The sequence below is a fragment of the Tamandua tetradactyla genome, chromosome 5, assembly GCF_023851605.1.
Source record: "Tamandua tetradactyla isolate mTamTet1 chromosome 5, mTamTet1.pri, whole genome shotgun sequence".
Lineage (NCBI taxonomy): Eukaryota > Metazoa > Chordata > Mammalia > Pilosa > Myrmecophagidae > Tamandua > Tamandua tetradactyla.
This window is the reverse complement of record NC_135331.1, coordinates 186,811,251-186,818,014: the sequence shown is the minus strand read 5'-3', so window position 1 is coordinate 186,818,014 and position 6,764 is coordinate 186,811,251. Positions and strand designations below refer to the sequence as shown.

The 6,764-nt window shown below is 43.1% G+C and overlaps 1 pseudogene; it reads right to left on the bottom strand.

Annotated features, from left to right (window-relative positions):
• Window positions 1–231: 231 nt before the first annotated feature.
• LOC143683415 (glycerophosphocholine phosphodiesterase GPCPD1 pseudogene) lies at window positions 232–6,131 on the bottom strand (annotated as a pseudogene).
• Window positions 6,132–6,764: the final 633 nt, after the last annotated feature.

The window sequence follows — 6,764 nt, the reverse complement described above, 5'->3', positions numbered from 1 at the left end:
ATTAATATGATAGATCAGAAATGTTATCATATTGTAATTTTAACTAACATTTATTTCTCTTATTATCAATGAAGCTGCTTATGTTTTCATGTATATGGGCCTTTTTAATATCTTTTTTTGATGATTGCCTATTTTCATCTTCTCACTTTATATTGGGCCTTTTTTTTTGCTTTCAATTTCGATATATATTCATTTGCAATATTTGTTGCAAATATTAGACCATTAACTCCTTCAGTTTCCTCTGTTTTCAGGATTATTGGTGTCATCACTCAAGCAGAATATGAGCAGTCCCTTAGCATTTCTCTTGAATATAGACCGGGTTTCTGAGCAGGTCTGTACATTTTTTCCCAGTAGATTTTCAGACTGTGCAAAGCTCATTGCAGCAGGGGTTGTCTGAGATCTGAGGTCCATATATTCAGGGTAAATATCAGATTTTCCTTGAGTCAAGTATAATATGGGATAGTTGTTCTGCTTTTGCCAAACCATTGTGCAATTATCTGCATCAAATGGAGAAAAGACTATTTTCCTCTTCCCAGAATTTTCTAAAACAGTTTTGCAAATTATATCCCAAAACAAGCTCATGTCAAAATATGTTGATAAATTACTATTCCACATGCCGTCCCTTTGTGGGTAAATCCACTTTATTTCTGTGTTAAACCCCACATCTTCCAGAAGAGAGTCTAAAACCATTATAGGAAATGCCTGATTTTTCAGAGAAAGAATTTTCCTCCTCAATCACAGATTTTTATATTTGAATGCAATTCCATGAGTGAGCTTTAACAACTGGAGTTGGTCAAATGTTAATTCCTCTACTGGAATTTCAAGTAATTCAACTGGACTAGCATCAAGTTTCTTTTTGATAGTCATATAACAGGTAAGAACATGATATATCACAAACACAGCATCTTAAAACTTTTTTTTTAATTTAAGAAAACAAACAATACACTTAGAACCACCAAAAATGGATATCTTAGTTAGCTTAACTATAGGCATCTTTAAATAAAGTATCCATATAATCATTGTAAAACCTGAGGCACAAAATCTATTGAAAGATGCACATCAAATTCTACAAATGCTGTACCATGAGTAGCTGCATTTCTTAAAGAAGCAACAGTATTTTCTTGAACTTTAACAAGCTGTGCAGTTATTATACAGTTCCCTGCACCCGGATGTACAGTATCTGAAGGTATTCTTGGTTTCCAATATTTGGAAAATGAAGATTTCAGGTCATAATGGTATCCCGGTAATGGCTTCATAATTATATAGTCAACTCTCAGTTTGCCTATATTTCTGGAACTTCTGCGTGTAGGGGAGAGAGTAAGAAGCCCAGCGTTCTTCCCCCTCTAGGCAACAGTGGAGGATAAGAGACGTGCTGTTCCCACAAGTCCGGGAAGAACACCGCCCTGAAGTGTGGGTACACTGAGGGATTTGGTTAGAGTCTGGGAAAATCTCCAAATTAAGTATCCCCAAAACCAGCTGCCGTGAGTCTTAGCTCCTCTATGGTCTTTGCCCTCTCCTCTGTGTTTCATTGATTTCAGCTTCTTGCTTCCATGGCCCTGACAGCACTGTTTTAATAGAACAATACTTGTCCTGTGGGATGGATGGGAATAGATAGGCTCTCCTTGGACGCTTTTGGAAAGAGTGACCAATTCTATCAGAGGGTTGTAGGTTTCAGAATCATGGATTCTGTGCTGGGAAGTTTCCTCATCTGTAATTTGTTGCCTGTCATTGGCAGGACTCCTCCTAAGCTATCTCAGAGAGAGGGAATCTCCCTCGGTTATAAAGAAGTCCCAAGCATGAAGTTTCCTAACAACTAAAGACACTGCTCTGGTGCTTGCAGCTGAGCCTAGGAAATCAGGGAAGAAAGAATGAAAACAAGAGGTGGAATCATCTGTTTTTTCCACTTAGCTGGGTGGTTGAATTAGCTGACCTTTGAGGTCTCTTCCACCCTGCTTTTTTATGATTCCGTGAGTCATTCTTTGACTCAGGGCAAGTCAGTGATGCAATGACTGGGGAAATGTGGAGGCCAGAGGGGACCTGGAGCTGTGGTGAGTGGGTGAAACAAGGGGAAAAGGGCAGAGATCCTCAGTGACAGAGAACAGAGGAAGGAAATAAGGGCCCTTCTTCCTCACCCCCCTTCAAAGCTGGCATCAGAGAAAGAGGAACAGACTTGTGCACTGAAGGGCAGGGAAGGTGGGTGGGTGAGAAGGGGCACGGGTGGTGGTGCGGCCGGGGGAGGATGGGCTGGGGAGCTGGACAGGACTGTGGGGATGAACCACAGAAGCATCACCTGTCAGTGTTTCCAGCAGTGGTGGCCAAGCAGGGCCTGTGGGTGCACAGAGGAAAGCTGTAAAACGGCCTTGGAGTGCTTTGGCCGCTTCCAGTTTCATCTGCCTCACACACACACACACACACACACACACACACACACACACACACAAGAAAGACTACTTTGGATTATACTCTCTATATTCAGAAATTTTCTGAATAGAAACAAATGTCCTGCCTTTTGAAAAATTATCTTCAGATTTGAAGGGGAGAGGCTTAAGGGAGAAGTATAAGAACAGATTAATACTCCATATTTTGTGCATGATCTTTCTGTAATTCTACAGCCTCTAATACAAAAATTTTATTAAAACTGCAGAGAAATCTTAAATCTTATCCAGTAATTTTATTGTCAGTAGTAATATCAGTATTATAACATTGCATAGCAAATAAATAAATGGATAAGTTAATGTTAACAACAAAAAAGATAGTATAAGAGAAAAAAGTAACATTAAAAAAGTATTTTGAAGTGATTTACTGTTATTTAGCTGTTCAATTGTAGAAGATGGTATTCTTTACAAATTGAATTGACCAAGGGATATTGAGTTTGCAAATCATTGCATATGTCAGTGGACATGCCACTTTCATGTCATCCTGAAAGAAACGCTCAAAACAATGCTATAAACTTGGGAAGTGTGCCTGGAGGGTGGGCATGACAGAGGAACTGCGGGGACTTAAAGTGAGTGAGCCATCTGTGTCAGCTGCAGCGTCATCACCATGGAAAAACTCACTGGAAAGTCTGAGCTTCTTGTTTGCTGGTATCATGGAATCCTTCTATCGCCACAGGGGTGAGGACAACCGGAGACTGAAAATCCATGTACCAGCAGCACCTTGGAAGTATCAATAAGGAGACAATATTCACCTTTAAATGACCGCCAAGTTTCCCTGGCCCTCTGGTGTGTTGAGGAAAGGCCTGGCTGAGCGGCCAGCTTCAGAAGACAAAATCACTCTCCCCAAGCCCCGTCATCGGCACTCCATCCAGCTCCTTCATTCGGAACTGAGCAGAGGACAGTGAGATATTTTTATTCGTCTTTTGGCTCTTAATTCTTTTTTCTGCTGGATAAATGCATTAATTCAATAAATACTTCATGAGAACCTGCTCTGAGCTCAGCACTGGACTAAGTTTTTATAGCCCTTCAAACTAGACAATTTAATAAATATATACTTATTTTATTGTTGTTTGTAAAAGCCACCAGCATGCCAGCCCCAGGGGAGCAGATATTTTGTTAACTGTTTTATTCCAATACCTAGCACAGTGCCTGGCACATTATTTGTACTCAGCATTTATTCAGTGAATGAACGGAAGAGGCTGTAAGGATGAATGGGATAGAAGATCTTGTCCTCGAGGTGTCTCACCACGTAAGAGGATGCATAGAAGCAGGCAACTAGCAGACAATTTGCTAAGTTAGGTGATAGTAATATATGCAGGAAGAGAGTAGAGGAACTCATTTCCCAACTAGATTGGGAGGAGGGTGGGGATGTGATGGAAAAATATTATATGAATCTGATTGCATTGTTAATAGTACCCTGTATAATCCCGATTTACTCACTTTATCCTGTCTTCTCCCATCTTTTCCAACTTAGTATTTAACATCTAGATATGATTAGGCATGATAAAGAGCAAAATTTTGAACTTAAATAATAGAAGTAGCTAGCAGTTATTGAGAGTTCTACTTCTTCCCAATCACTAGTCTGAGCCTTTTTCATATTTTAACTTATGAAACTCTCCCAGCCACTCTCTGAACAAGTTATAGTTAGTGCTCCCACTTCACAGGTGAAAAAAGTGATGCACAGAGAGATTGAGTGTCTTGTCCATGGACACACAGCTAGCCGGTGGTGGAACCAGGACTGAATCCAGGCACTTTGTTCTCAGTGTTCTTTGACCGGTATTCTCATGCTTTCTGTCCCTCTCTTCCTGTCAGAACCTGCAGACAGGACTCTGTGCTTAGAGGACTTTCTCTACACCGGGGTATAAGTGATCAATAACATTTCCAGGTTACCTGTATTAGTCAGGATTCTTCAGAGAATCAGAGCTGACGGGATATATATATATATATATATATATATATATATATAGAATATATGCAATAATGTAAAGATTATGAGATTTATTATAGGAATTGGCTCATGTGATTGTGGGGCTTGGTAAGACCGAATTCCACAGGGCAGGCTGCACGCTGGGAACTCTGGGGGCTCTGATGAAAGTTTCCATGAATCCCCCAGGAGAAGCTGGCTGGCTGAAGTAGAGCTAGAGATTCTTTTTTTTTAATTTTTATATTGTTATTGTAAATAACATACAAACATTCTATACATGGTATACAATCAATGGCTCACAATATCATCACATAGTTGTATATTCATCACCATGATTATTTTTTTGAACATCTGCATCTCTCCAGCAAAAGAAAGAAAAAAACTCACACATACTATACCCCTTACCCCTCTCTCTCATTGACCACTAGCATTTCAATCTACTCAATTTATTTTAACCTTTGTTCCCCCTATTATTTGTTTATTTTTTATCCATGTTTTTTACTCAGCTGTCCATACAGTAGATAAAAGGAACATCAGACACAAGATTTTCATAATCACACAGTCACACTGCAAAAGCTATATCATTATACAATCATCTTCAAGAAACATGGCTGCTGGAACACAGCTCTACATTTTCAGGTACTTCCCTCCAGCCACTTAAATGCTAAAGAGGGATATCTATACACTACGTAAGAATAACCCCCAGGATAACCTCTGGACTCGGAGCTACTGACACTTTATTTTGTCTCATTTCTCTCTTCCCCCTTTTGGCCGAGAAGGTTTTCTCAAGTCACAGCTCATCCCAAGATTTCTATCCTACATTGCCAGGGAGGTTTACACCCCTGGGAGTCATGTCCCATGTAAAGGGGGGAGGGCAGTGAGTTCACTTGCCATGATAGCTTAGACAGAGAGAGAGAGGCCACATATGAGCAACAAAGGAGGTTCTCTGGGGGTGGCTCTTAGGCCTAATTTTAAGTAGGCTTAGCCTAGCCTTTGCAGGATAAATTTCATAGGGACAAGCCCCAAGATAGTGGGCTCAGCCTCTTGATTTAGTTGTCCCCACTGCTTGTGAGAATATCAGGAATTCTCCAAATGGGGAAATTGAGTTTTTCCCCGTTTCTCCCCATTCCCCCAAGGGGATTTGGCAAATACTTCTTTATTCACTGTTCAAATCACTCTGGGATTTATCCAGGCATCACAGAGATAGAGATTCTGACTGCGGAAACCATCAACTCTTCCCCTGGGGCCTTCAACTGATAGGAGAGAAGGCTCTCACTGCTGAAGACAATTTCCCTTGAGGACTGTAGAGGAAAACAGCATAGACGCAATCAATTGATGATTGAAATCCCTGGGACAACCTCACAGTAACAATCACGCCAGTGCTTACCTGGCCAGACACCTGGACACCTTAACCAAGCTGACACAGAACTTAACCATCACAGTACTTACTGCAAGAAGATGCACAAGAGCAGAAGCACTAAGACAAAGGAATGAATCTCTAATTGCAGAATTTTAGTCAGGACCAGGAAGCAGAAGAGCCCAGTGTTTGGGGAAGAGTCTCTGTCTGTTTGGGAGTGAGTAGGGACGCAGCCAGCGCTCAAAGCCCCCGACTCGGGGAGGACCCCCCCCCCCACGGAAAGACTCGTGGTTCCGGGGCCGCCATTGCCATCGCTGATGCTGTCTCTGCGGCGACCACGGGAGGACACAGCTGGAGAAGGGGCTGGGACTGGGGGCGCCAGCGCTGCTGGGAGCCATGCAAGTGTCCTCTCCATGATCGGTTACAAATTAAAACAGGAAAAATCGTTGTCTGTCCTGGATACTAAGAAGCTGGGGGCCGTCGCTCAGGAGCAGCACTCGACCTGCTGGAGGATTCCTGTTTGCGGGTCTGCTGGGAGGAGCACCCGGCCGGGCGGCCACGTGCGCTGATTCCCGTGCGGGTTGCAGAGGCTCGTGGCGGGGAGGATTGTGGCGCTCAGCCGCGGGCGCTGGAGCTGGCAGCTTCTGCTTTCTCCTTCCGGGAGAATGGAATGGGGCTGATGAGCAGCTGCCGCGCTCCCCGCTGGAGCTCCAGTGGCTGCGACGTGAGAGTCTGAGAGTGAGCTGGACCAGAAGTTCCTACTGGCCCTGCTGCTTAGAGAAGAAAGCTAAATAGAAAAAAAGGAGACGAAAATCCCAATTTCCCTTGAAGATTCTACCTTTAAAGATGCAGAATGAAGAGTTTAACCATTTGGATCCTTTTCAAGTGCTCTACTTGGGGGCGGTTCTGAAACCCCGGCCCGAGATGCTGCAGAGCCCGAGGGCTGATCTCTAAACAGACCTGACGCACGCAAGGTCCCGTCGCTGCCCCGGTGCCCAGAGGAGGAGCTGTGTGCATAAAACCCTTCGGTCCCTGACTCTCTAGGCCG